We start from the raw sequence: 14,017 nt of genomic DNA, 5'->3' as shown, positions 1-14,017 counted from the left end.
CATGCCCAATTTTTGTATTTGAATTAAATAAAGGGGAAAACTGAGTGGAGTAAGTAATTAAGAAGGGCGCTTAAATTAGTAGCTTAAGTGGATGGTCATTTAGATTTGAGTGGCCCATGGGAAAGGGGTTTAGAAGTATTTTATTTAAACAAAATATTATGAGCATTAATTTTGTTAATAACATCAAAGATGTTTATAAACGTCTTAATCCTCGAAGTAGTCAGTACCCCATATAACTCTTTTAAAGAATTCCAATTAAAAATTAAAATGTAAATATAAATCGGAGTAAAATGTTGATGAATGTTTCTGGAAAATGCTATAATACCCCTGGAATCTAACCACTACATAATGGTCGGATCCACCCCATGTTAGAATTGAATAGTAGTTCATTTGCCAAAAATGTATTATTACACAGATCCTCACATAGATTGTATATATTTCATTTCATAAGCCTATTTTTTATTGTAGGTCCAAACGCAAGAAATTTGTAGTCGAATTCTATATTTAAGGACATCAGTGAAGTAGGATAATGTATGTGTCGTTATTGTATTTATTTTGTAGTATAGAAAACCTCATTGAACCCCATGCCCCATTAACAATTATCCTCAATTATAAACTCTGCCTCGTACAAATATTTACCTTAAAAAGCAAAAATAAAACTTTTAAATACTAAACCACTCACACACGCAAACACACACACACACTTCAATTCAGACCAAAGATGGAAAGTTTTTATATATTTTACACAATAAAGTCCCACAAGTATTTATGAATACACACATAGCCATATATGTATGTATGATGGATGAATGGCTGGTCTGGTTGGATGGATGAATAGTTGAATGGCTGGTTTTGTGGCTATGGATGGATAGATGGTTGGTTGCTTTGGAGGACTTACCTGTACCCGGGTGTGTGTTTAGCAATCATAAGAATGGTAAGAATTATGGCTACATATCCCCCATACATGTGATTTTAACACGTTTTGCGAAATTGAAAAACAAATTTTTTTGTTTGGGTACAAAAAACATCGCGCGCGATACATAAAACCGCACTTTTCAATTTACACAAGCTCATGTTTTGTGTGTCTGTGTTTCTCTCTCACTCCTTGTGTATGTTTTTGCAAATGGATTTATTATAATACTAAAACCACAATGACATTAAATTTCACAAATAACAATTTCTGCTTCAAAAAATAAATTTATTTTGTTGGCAACATGAGTTTTGCAATAGGGAGATTTTCAAATGTCCTTTGCATTGGTATTTGGTATTGAAATGTATTTGCATAAATAATTGATAATGATTGATGTGTAAGCTATCATCATCATTTTTGGAACTAACCAATTTCCTGTTTAGAATTTATAATAGGTATATTATAAATTCTAAGTCCGGAGGACATTGAAGTAAATATCAAAACATTTACTACATTGTCCAACCTCAAGGATTACAAGAAAAAAATTAAATCCATTTCCGTTTTGTTTCCTTAGATAGTAATTTCTTTTTTCCCCTTCTAAATATTTAAAAGGTAAAATTTAGTAAAAGTAACCTTGACGATGACCACAATTAAATTTCAATTATATTTTTCGCCACTTTACCCATATCATTTATATCCTTTTTTCTCTTATCTTAACCAAAAAATCTTCCAAAAAATGTAACATCAAAGCATTTCAGATTTTAATATAATTTTTCCCTCTTTGTATTGGTATTTGTATATATGTATTTTTTTCAAATGAAAATTCTACTTCGTTATTGTCGTTGACAAAATTCGTATTTGCCTTTATTTTACTGTATTATCCCCTGCATGTTTGTATGATTGTGTGTGTGCTGGCTTACTGGGGTCTTTTTTATTGCTAAAGCGCCATCCCAACTTTACATTACATTTACCATCAGCATTGGCTTAAGTATGGGAAAAAAATTGCATATGTGGTGGTGCTCAGAACAAATTGCATAAAAATTGCAAATATTTAACTTTTAACTTTTTTTCATAATGTTTGTGACACAGATAGAAAAAAATGTGTGTGGCAGTGGGGTAGTTGGAAAATCATTGGGGACAAAAAAACATAAATGAGAGTAATTTTGGGTTTGTTAAAAAATCAGATTTGGATCCAATCCACCTTCTTAAAATAATATATAAGAATTTCCAGTATTAGAAAATCTGCTAGATTTTATTTTTGCTAAAGAAAAAGGAGCTTATTGGAAGTTTTAAATACTGAAACATCCAGATATCCTGCTTTATTATTGATCACATCATGTTATGTATTTATCAATATGTATAGCCTTCAAATGATAATCGGTTTTTTAAAACCGATACAAAAATTGTGTTTATTATATGAAATATACAATCTTTTGAGCGATATATATACATATATATATATATATATATCATATTTTCTACATGATTATCATGCTACAACCCAAAAAGTAATCCTTCTAGGTTCTTAATATACTCACCAATTGCATTCACCCCACTAATTATTTTCCACCCCCAGACCATGCTCTTGTGTTTGTGTCACAGTGTATGTAGTTCGGAAATAAGGAGCAGAGAAGATAACCTAAGCAGATAACCTATTAATTTCACTTTCTGCTCCGTAGAAAGGATCTGGTCTAAGAAGATGTCCTGTTACACTAGGGTTTTAGGATTTATAGGATTTCTCCAAAGACTTCCGGCAAAAAATTGTGGTGCGCCACTCAGCATTGACCGTCAGGCGGAACAGTCGTCGTATGAACCCCAAAGTCTCCTTACAGAAAGCCCAGATAATGTTCAATAAAAAATATAGAGTATTTTCATATAAGAAGATATATGGGTCTGCTGCATATTCATCAATAGTCTTCTAAGAGTATATATATTTTTATTTATTTCTTACAGAAGGAAAGGTCTTCTAATACAAGCCAGATGTGTTACAACATAATTAATATAGACTTTCCTTGCAGGGCACTTAAGAAAGAAAAAAAATATTTTCATTTATGAACCTACTGGATGCTAAAGTTATGAATCGGTTTGGCGAACAAGCGGATGGACCATTACCTCAAAGTGTCACTTCCACGAACTAATTTCCGTGGATTTAACATTTTTCGAAGAGTACGTCTATTTCTGTTTTCGTCGGTTTTGCATTGATCGCCTTCGATCTTAACCGATTTACTTTAAATCCCCTCCTCACAAAAATCACCATCACACGACTCTGATTTGCATTTACTTTGTTCATAATTTCCACTCCCCCACCCTTTTCGAAAATGTTCACATAAAACTACTCGCATTACAGATGGCATTTCTCTTTGCAATTTTTTTTCGAGAGGGCTTAGCAAAGTTAAATTTGTACAAAAAGCTATTGACATTCAATACTCTTGTAGACACACACACACACATGTGTGTACTGACGATACACATGTGTGTGTTTAAATGCAGAAATGTGTACATATGAACACACAATGCACTTGTATAGTTCTGGAGAATAAAAAATCTACTTTTTACTCAAACTGTCTTTTATATTCAAAACAAAAAAAAAACAGAAATTTTCAACAATGTATGTTGGGTGGTTTTATTTTAATGAAATTAAGAAGGACAATGTAAGAGAGATAAAGGAGGATAAGCAGTTTTTTTATTGCTACACACAAATTATATAATAATATTAAAATTGTTATACAATTAGTGTGTGTATATCATTTATCGTACTAACCCAAAATAATTTATGTATTTTATTATTATGGCCCGTAATCATTTGTTACTAAATAATTTTTTTCACAAAATGTTAAATATTTTCTATCATAATTCAACATTATAACATACAACATAAGAAACCCCTCTTAAATTGTGAAGAAATCTGTCTCTATCTCAGATAATTTCCTGTTTCCCATGTGGAGAAATTTATATGCTTCTCATTGACGTCACTCCGTACTTAATATGATATTCTATAAATAGAAATATTATTATATTCATTTTTGCTCAGTATATTCTTATGTATGGCTTATATTACTTGTTTTCCTCGAAAATGATAGATAAATATTTTGTTCTATCATCCTCCCCCATCTATGTTTATGATGGATTTCTCATCATAATAAGGACTAACAGCAGGAAGCTATTACATAAATGAAATGTGCCAACTACAGATGACATATTTCTTTCATTTTGCCATATCATCATCACTGTTTTTATATGGCTGCTCAGCATCATTAATCTAAATAGAATTGATGGAATGGAATCTATCTATATTATATTAAGTCTTTATAAAAAATTTCTAGTGATTTCAACTAAAATTTTATTATTGTCTTGAGTAACATTTTTAAAATTACATAATTATCCACAATTTTTAAAGTTTTTTCTATATAATTTTCTTTTCTTAACCACCATCTAAGTATTGCATTTTTAATTCAGTTCCGCCCCTTTCCAGATAAATATTATTTTCATTATGCCCTGACATTTATTGATGCCTGACACAAATTTTCTTTCTTAACTTCCAAGCATTTAGCGCCAGCCATATTCTGGGAAAACGGAAGCAATGACAAGAAAGAAAATATAGACTAAAATAACTAACCAAGCAACCCACATACTCACTCACACATATACCCTCCACACAGACACCGACACAGTCAACCATTATAATCGTTACTAATTTCACGTTAAGTGCTCGACGTTTAGCTTGCCGTTCATTTTACAAGTCATTGACCTAATTTTGCATATTTCCACAGGCCATTGCTGTGCCATTCGAGTCAGCAATAAACGTTTACCATTGTGGCCGGTTATGGAACGTTGCTGTGAAGAACAAAAATAACATCTTTAAGGAATGCCATTTAGTAATTTCTAAGAATATTTGTCGTCAATTACTTTTGAAAGGGGTTCTACGAATGGGGGATGGGGGGACGGATGTTTGGTTTAGAAAATGGAAAAACACCAAAAGTCACTTAAAATTTGTTATGTTTTTCATAAATCAAATCGTAAAGTGATAATGTGTTTCCATAGATTTAGAGACGTGGTTTTGTGACACATTACTGTGGCATATTTGACATATGCGGGAACTTTAAGGAGCAGTAAATCAAAAATTGGAGTGGAAATTATATTAGTTGGAAGTTTTGTTGGAACGAAAAGTTTCATATATATATATATATATATATATGTAAAGTTGCATGCCAAGAACTATATGAATGCGTTAGAACCTCATCACAAGAAAATGCGACAGAGAATCCGGTGTCTTCTAAGATCTACAGTCCCTTAAACATCAACGTCAAATCTAACGTGAACTTGCTACGTAAGATTTGACGAATGACCGTATTAAATTTTACAAAAAAGTCTATCCTGAATATCTTAGTAATTACTTAGGTTAGGTTTGAAATATGAGTGGCTTACGCTAATACATGTCCAATAGTAGGACATACACCCGTGATAAGGCCAATTGTGAGCTATAGAAAGGAAAGAAAGTCGAAGAACTCATCTTGAGATGTTATCTACCTAAGCTTGTAGGAATTCTAGGTTCTTAGTAAAGTACTCCAGTTTTTTACATTCACTCACTACACCTGCTGCTTTATTCGCTGTCATTCTTGTGTAAATATGTTTAAAGGCTGATATTTTCTGTGATAATACCTGTCAGTCACAATCATTTTTATTCTACCAATGCTCATCTTACAATATTATGAAAAATTCACGATTCATCACAAATTACAATTATATTTCGCAGATCTGGATCCATTCTCAATGAGAAAGGAGTACAGCATATCCTGAGAACTTTACAAACAGACTAAGTTTGAGAATATTCATAATAATTATGAAAATATTAAAAATTCGGGAATATTTTTGAACAGTCTTTCTACAAGTTATTGATGGCAATACATCCATATTTCACACAATCGCGGATATTTGTCTCGCAACTCTCAAATTTCCATCATTCTACCCTAATGTTTTTATATCAATTCAGCTCGATGAAAATTGCTATACAACCACATACTGTGTGTGTGTGTAATCAGCATCTTGTTACTGTATTTGATGAATGTCTCATGGCAATACTCCCCAGCACGAGTAAAGTGAACATGATGTGTTGAGTGATGACCTTGTACGAGAATAAAAGCAATTTTAGTAACGAAGCTGAAAGAGAGAGAGAAAGGGATATATCACCGCAATGTGATGCATTCAATATTAAATATAAGAAAACACACACATTTTTAAATTGTTTATCAAAAATGTGATATGACATAAATTTAATAAGATTTCATTTATTTTATACGGAATCGGATTAATGAGATTTTTCGTTTTTTGTTATTCTACATCAAAAATGGCGTTGATCACCCAAGCCATTATCTTTTCCCCTAATACAAAAATTTATCATTCTGAGATAACAGCCAACACACTTATTGTGTCCATTTGATTGATGAGCCTGTTTGTCTGGTATTTGCTTTGTGTAAATCCCCGTTTTTATTGTCACACCTGGCAACATTGTTGATATATGGCAGTGCATAGATTCTAACTGAATTTACCTCAACCAGGCATATGGCTGGCTGCATATCAATCTCTTAATCCCCCATACAATTGTTTATCTATGCAGATACCGAAATGAAAATGTCCATACTAATGTGTGCGAGTGTGTGTGTTGACACTGTTTAATGAATATGTATCAATGTATTTTGCTGTTGTGTTACATTATCTATTCCATTAGGATTTCTATGTTCTGTTGTGTTTTTTTGCAATAACTATTTGCAAATATTATCGACTATTTGTTTTATTTGAAAACTCATTAAAACTACGCAAAAGTCAAACAATTAATAACAACAGAAGGTCAATTAGATTAAACACAATGTGACTTCGGCTCGGTTGGAATGAAGGAAGGCTGGCTGGTTGGTTGGCTGGCTGGCAGGCAAAAGGGAAATGTAAACATAAAATTAATTATCCGTGTAAAACAAGTTAATGATTATTGTTGTAAAAACTAAGCAATTGAGATGTGTGAGTGTGCTGTACACAAATACTAGCTACCGAATGGATATTAGAGTGTTTCACACTAATGGGGATACTATTACAATTATATTCTCTATATTCATTGCCCCCAAAAATTCTATTTAAATTAAGAGATTGGTTACTTATAAAAAAAAAAACCTTAAAAAAAGTAAAAATTTTATCGTAAATTATTTTCTTGATAAAAAATCTTGTATAATTTTCCTCCAAAAAATATTTCCCCCTAGCAAAAATATTTTCTGTCATCTTTATCCATTTTTTATTTATTGTATAATTTTATTTATCCTCTTAAAAATTGTTCTCATAACTTTTTTATCGTTCATCAATTTATTTTCCTTTCCCCCTGTTTTTTTTCTGATCGTTGCTTTTTTATCTACAAATAACATCTTGACAGTCTATAATTGGAACTTCTGTTCCACTGCACTTATGTGTGCATGTCTTTCATGGTCAATGCGAGGCTGTCGAATGCGTCACAGCTGCCAGTTGGTGTGTTTGCCATAACGAAAAAAATCACACACAAAACAACTCTTTCCATGTGAACAAACAAACTACGTATCTTTGAAACGGCATAGAAGACAATTTTAAACTTGAAGAACTACGCTACTCTTGAAACAGAAAACAAAGAGGGATACAAAAAACAAATAATGGTCCACATTTCAACTTCATAGTTCTTCACTCAATTTCGTTGTATTTTTGTTTTTCTTCTTTCATTTACCTCTTCTTTTTTTTTGGTTTGGTTAGGCAAATCATTTTTCATATTAGTCACACGAGTTTTATGTGTTTGTTTACATTCTTCTGCTTCAGTGGCCATATAAGAAGTAGCAGCGGCAGATAGAATGGCGACACTTCATAGTATAAACAAATAAGTCTCCAACAATACAAACATTTTGTAATTTATCTCTTACGGTGTTCTGGGGAGAGAGTTGGAGAATTTTGGCCTTATATATGCCAGTATTTTTACTCTTTTCTGCCCTCACTCATAGTGGAGGAGAATCTCGATTATTTGACTCAATTTGTATATTAGTGATAAGTCTGTAGTGTCGATGACTTCTTAGTTAAAAAATCGCAAAATAAAAGCGGAATCTATAAGATCTTTAGGTTTGAGGTATCTTATGTTATGTTTTTTGAACATCGGTTAACAGATACTTTAGGTTTCTTCGAGCATACACTATGATACTCTCTTAGAAGATTATCTGGTCCGGAGATTTCACGGAAATGCTATTAGAAATGCTTCTATTTTAATAAAATACAATCTTTTATGGTATACCTTAAGAAAGAAATTAATACTATTAAAACTCTTCCATAAAAAGCCTTTCTGATTTTTTTTTAAATCATTTGAACTTCTGTTTTTTTTTTGTCTCAAACCCCGTAAATATTCTGTTTCTCTATTGGAATGGATTTTGATTTTCCATAACGAAATTAGTCGTTATAAAGTCGATGGATTCTCGTGACAGTCTCCTTTATATCAACCGATGGGAAGTCCCTTTTTAACGGGTTTGGCATTCACTTATTCTTCTGGATACCATATCCTCTACATGGTTTCCGAAGAAGTGGATGGATGGTTGGGATTGGTTTATTTATTTTTTTTTAACTGATGCCCGATACCCTCAACTACCTTTGTTCCTAAGGTATATTGCTATTCTAGACGAAATGGGCTTGTTGGTCACCCTTAAATCAGTTACAACAGCTGTTTAGTTGAAAATAATACCAAACTAGAGTTCTACTCATAGGATATCTACGGTTAAGTGGCTACTGTGCGAGTCAAGACTAGCTATATACCAAAGAAAACCGCAAAGTTGACATCATTCCCTCACTCTGGTTGTTACACTACATTTACATGAACTCTCTCTTTCTTTCGCCCATTTGTTTTTCTGACTCTCCACATTCTCTTGGAATGCCATTGGAAAATCTGCACGGCAGTACATGGTGGCGTATACTTGTTAAGGCATTTCTTTGTTTCAAGGAAACCCCTATTTTCTCGTAGACTTTGTAACAAAAGTCCATGTTTTTTTTGCAAAAATAAGGGTTTCCATTTATTTTCCTTGCTCCCTTGGACGGATAGCTGCGGCAGCTGTGTTGTTTTCTTTTCCTCTCTTCTTCTTCTTATTTTTCGATATTTCTTTTAGTCCGCAAAATGTGCAAAAATGTCAGTTGAAGTTTATTGGTGTAATCGTGCGGTAGTCAATTGTTAAACAGTCGGTCCGTCGGTCGGTCAAAACGGTCTGCAGGATTTTGGTACGTGCGAATTTCGTGGTTAGACACGCAATGTTTGTGCTGCTCTGTGTGTTTACATATCGTGTGTAACATTTTGTTGTTGTTTTTTGTTCATCAGCCTAACCCCGTTCGTGTCAATTTTGTTTACATTGGTAAAGCCGTCGGGTTTTAATACTGCTGATGTGGTGGTTGTTGGTCTTGATACCCCAAATTGCAAACAGAAATAAAATTGAAAATAAAATAAAATAAAAAAATAATTAACCTAAACAAACAAGAGTCCAATCAAATACACAAAATACCTCATGTTCGTCGGCCAACAGCAATTGGAAACCTTTAAAGTGTCTGCGGAAAATTGTAATTCGTCTGGATTAAATACAGCATGAATTGTGTGAAAAATCTTTAAAATCCGCAATTTTTCTTGTTGTAGTTCTTTGGTTGTGCCATTGGAACTGTTTCCGTAAAAAATATAACCCTTTCTTTGTTTGCTTTAATTATAGTTTTTTTGTTTGTCATTGCTTTTGTTTGCTACTCTCCTTTTGATAACTTTCCACCCCTCTTTTTTCTGTTAAACAGAAATCTCAGCTCTTAGAGTTTATCTTAGCTCTTATTCCATAGCAGAGATCTCTTAGTTTGCAAAGCAACAAAAATATACCTTCTGTACTCTTCCCTTAGATTAGAGTTGGCGCTTTTTTCAATCGTTTTGTTTTTTTTGTCTTATTCGATGCTACAAAAGGACAGATGGATGCTGTCTTCTGCCACCGATGCTGGGTAAGGCAAAGCATGGTTGTTAGCTTCACTCTTAATGATAACGACATCGCCGCAGCAACGGTGGCAGCAGCATCGTTCTTTTGCCTTGCTACTGTATCATTTGTGTCAGAATTTCGTTTGGCTGTATTGTACACAAAACTCTACCGCTTCTTTTGTACGTTTGCGTGGGCAACTGCGTCATTAGTGGTCTAGTCTCTGTAGACATTTAACGTAATCGCACATTTTGTCGCATTGTTTATAAGCCACTCCTGCCTGATAGAAGAAAGACACCAACCACACCATACCAATGCCAAAGCCAAAGCACAGCAGCACTTCAAAATGCCGTATCGCGCTCACCACTCATAACATTAATTAACGGTGAAGAAAAAAAGCTGTGGTGCCCTTAGGAGAATTTAGTTATTGCCAACAATAAAAATATATTTTTAAAGAAAAAAAGGAAATCATATTTCCCAATATAAACGAGAGCAAATTAAACGAAGTGAGTGTAACATTTACTCGAGAGAAATTAAGTTTAATTAGAAGCAAATATTCTGTATGTGTTTCGGTTATGTGTACAAGAATTTCCTAAATATTTGTGAAAAGAAAACATTCACACACCACCTCAAGGCAGCCGGGAAAAAGAAAAAAAAAATGAACAAAAACTTTGCGTAAAGTATTCGCAAGTGTGTGTGTGTTTGTGAGTTTGGTGTTTTCGTTTGTTAAGAAAAGAAAAAAAAATCCAAATAACTTGACAATAATTAATGATGCCCAAAGATTTGTTCAAGCTTTTTTGACATTTTCTGTGATATTCTGAATTTGATTGATTAATTCCAAAATATAAAGAAAGTTTAAACCATCTTCAATTTACATAAAATACATTAAAGTAATGAATGCTTGAATAAGGAAAATATCTGGCAATGAAAATCAAACATTTAAATCATGCTGCTTTGGAATAACAAAATGTGAATGTCAATGAAAATAAAAATCAATTGAAATTGGTATTATTTTCATGTGAAATTTTGTGAATATTAACTCTTTGATGAATATTGAATTTATTGTCGTTCTTCTAAGTGTTTAGCAAACATTTTTCGCAGGATTATACATACGAAATTATAAAATGGTTGAATTTATTATTTGTGGTTTTTTTTCTGTATTCGTAGTAAAAATTTTCAGACCCTTTCAAACAAAAAAATGCTGATCTATTCTATATTCTATAAATCTATTTATTAACTAAAATGGTTTAGATTTATTTAGATATTCTTGAGGGGAAACGCTTCTCTACAAAATATTTCTCTCCGAAAAAATTGAGAAAATGTCTCTTTTGCGAAATTGAAATCTTAAACCGCTTGTAACACTTTTTTTCCAGTGGTAGCAAACATTTATTTAGAAGCATTTACTTAAAATTCACTTTGACGAGGAATATTCATTTTCTTGAGGATTAATATTCTGGGAACCTCTGAAGGTTGGTTAATATCAAAACATGTATAGCAAACACTTAAGCCACTTAAAGACCTATTGTTCTCTCTAAGTGAAGTCCTTCAGGCTTTTCCATTCCTACCCCTAAGGTCGTTTGGTTAGTGAACAGTATTATCTTCTATGAATTGCATCCGAAGGCATTCAAAAGCTTGGTAGGGGCATAGGAATTGTTCCAACGTTTCGCTGCCTTTCCCATACGCTGTAAATGATTCCAGATTAGCCAACTGCTTAGTCTTATATTCATTTGGATCACCCCTGCTTATTATATTTTATCTAAGGAAAACAAAATTTTAATGTAATAAAAAAAATACCTTCCCGTAAGACAAAAATTGCTAATTATATAAATATTTTAGTTCGAAGACTTTTGTTGTATTTGTATACCAGAAAATATTTGAAAAAAAGTATTGTAAATGTTTGAAAATAGTTTTCTTAGCACCTTCTAAATTCCCAGAAATATTTTAGTTGAATAATTTTATATCCTAAAATATTTTTAATATTTTAGAATTTTCTTTCTGATTCGAAAATATTTCTCAAGAGAAGTTTCTTTTTTCATTTATAAGAACTTTTCTCAGGATTAGCAAATCTCAGTGCAATCTGCAATCTCTAGTCTGAATATTTTTTTCCTTTTCTAACTAAGCAGTAGATTGCATCACTGTATATCCTAGCAATTATTTATTAGGAATCTTAAAAGATGCAAATATTTTCTCCAGAAAATTTCTCCGAAGGTATCAAAATTCTTCTATGGGAAAAATGTCCATGAAAATTGTTGATGGTATTGATGGTATTAATGTTGATGGTATTGAGGACACCTATACGTATGAGTATCAAAAAATATGTGGAACTAGTTATAACGATCATACGCCCTATAGCATTTGACGTTCCTAAGGGATATTTTTTATACGCCGCATAGTCAGGGTTGCCTTTTAACAATTTAAACCCGCATTTAACCAACTTCATTTCATGAGTAACTCCTCAGGTATATCACTGCAATTGCCATTAACAGGATATTTCGCAAATACCAAATATTTACCTTTTTTGACAAAAGTTCATACAGTTATTTTTTGATAAAGAACATCCTCCGATCCTCGTATAAATCTTTTCGTTAATTTAGTCAAACATTATTATCAATTTAGATCTTTCTTGGCAATATTTTTATATATTTAATGTTCCAGACATGACACAAGAAATTCTTCTTCTTTTGAATGATTCCCACAGCCAAATTCACATAACAAACACTTATTCAGGACATCTATTCGTATGACTATCAAAACTGTGTGAAACTATTTATATCCATCATAGGCCCCTAAGACCTTTGGCTTTCTTAAGGGACTTTTTTCCTCAACACAGACCAAATTTATCTATAAGTTCAATACAGCGGACGTGTTCAAATGAAACTAATTTAAACACAAATTTATAAAAGATAAAATTATTTATTTATGTTCAGAGTGTTAGATTTAAAAATATCGAATAAGTTGGGTATGAATATTAAAATAAATTCCGAAAAAAATCATCCTTAAAATTGCAAATAAATGCTTTTATTTTTTATAAGAAGCCGGTGGGATTTTATATTGAACTATTTTCATTTTTCTTATTCGAATCTTTCAACGAAGAAAACAATTAACCCTTAATTCAAAAATCTTCTCATACCTATTAACACATTCCCAAGACATCCATATGTATGATTGTTAAAAAATATGTATCTCTAAACATGTACAACAATCACACGCACCATACACCCGTTTGTCCTTGAGTTAATAATAAACAATGAATAGTTTTCCATGCCATTTTTATGTCTTTCTCTCTCATAAAACAACTGTAAAAGTCAGTCAGCACAGTTTCATGATTTTCCACCCAACCAACCAACCAACCAACTCACCAACCATGTCAACCATTAAAAAGTTCATTAACAATTCTTGTCTTACAATTTTCCAAAAAGTTTTCTTATCATCATAAATCTGTATTTTTCGAAATACAAACTGATTGCCAGGACATGCCGATGTTGCCGCTGCTGCTGTCGTTGCTGCTACACACTACAACTACTGTTGTTGGTTCTTTGTTTTCTTTGTTCGAATTCTTAGGCAAAATGTGTAGGAAAATGTAAAACAATCTTTGCTCGTAACTTGTAACTATGATTAATCCCCTCATTGCTGGATGAGTTAGGTCAAGGCTACAGATTCCATTTTTCTTGTACAGCAGCAAGCCATAAATAAGAAACAAAAACCAACAAAACAGGAAAATGGCATTAATGGCGAAGGGTGGGGGAAGGAAATACCGCCACCATTTGCGACAACGACAATTACTACAACTGCTCAGAATATTACTCAATTAATGAAGGACATTGAAGTGAATAGTCTTGCCCCGCGATAAATCAAATGTGTAGCATATAGCCAAACGAAAATTAAATTCAATACACACTCATATACTCTAGCAAATAAATGATTTCTGAGTAAATTAAAAGAACATTAAGTTTATTGAATAAAAATATGCCACCTTGAAAGAATAAAATCCATCTTTGACTATTTTTGTTTTTGCTTTTTTGTAATGAAAGGAACAAAAATATGTACAATTTCCAACCTAGTTTTTCACTTGATACACCAAATCAAAAGACTTATGTTGCTCGCTGCCCGGCACAATAGCGCCCAGTAGAAAGAA

This window comes from Musca vetustissima, unplaced genomic scaffold (assembly GCF_032173495.1).
Source record: "Musca vetustissima isolate MV318-11 ecotype Yass unplaced genomic scaffold, APGP_CSIRO_Mvet_v1 utg4101, whole genome shotgun sequence".
Lineage (NCBI taxonomy): Eukaryota > Metazoa > Arthropoda > Insecta > Diptera > Muscidae > Musca > Musca vetustissima.
The sequence above is the reverse complement of the archived record's forward strand: the minus strand, read 5'-3'. Positions refer to the sequence as shown.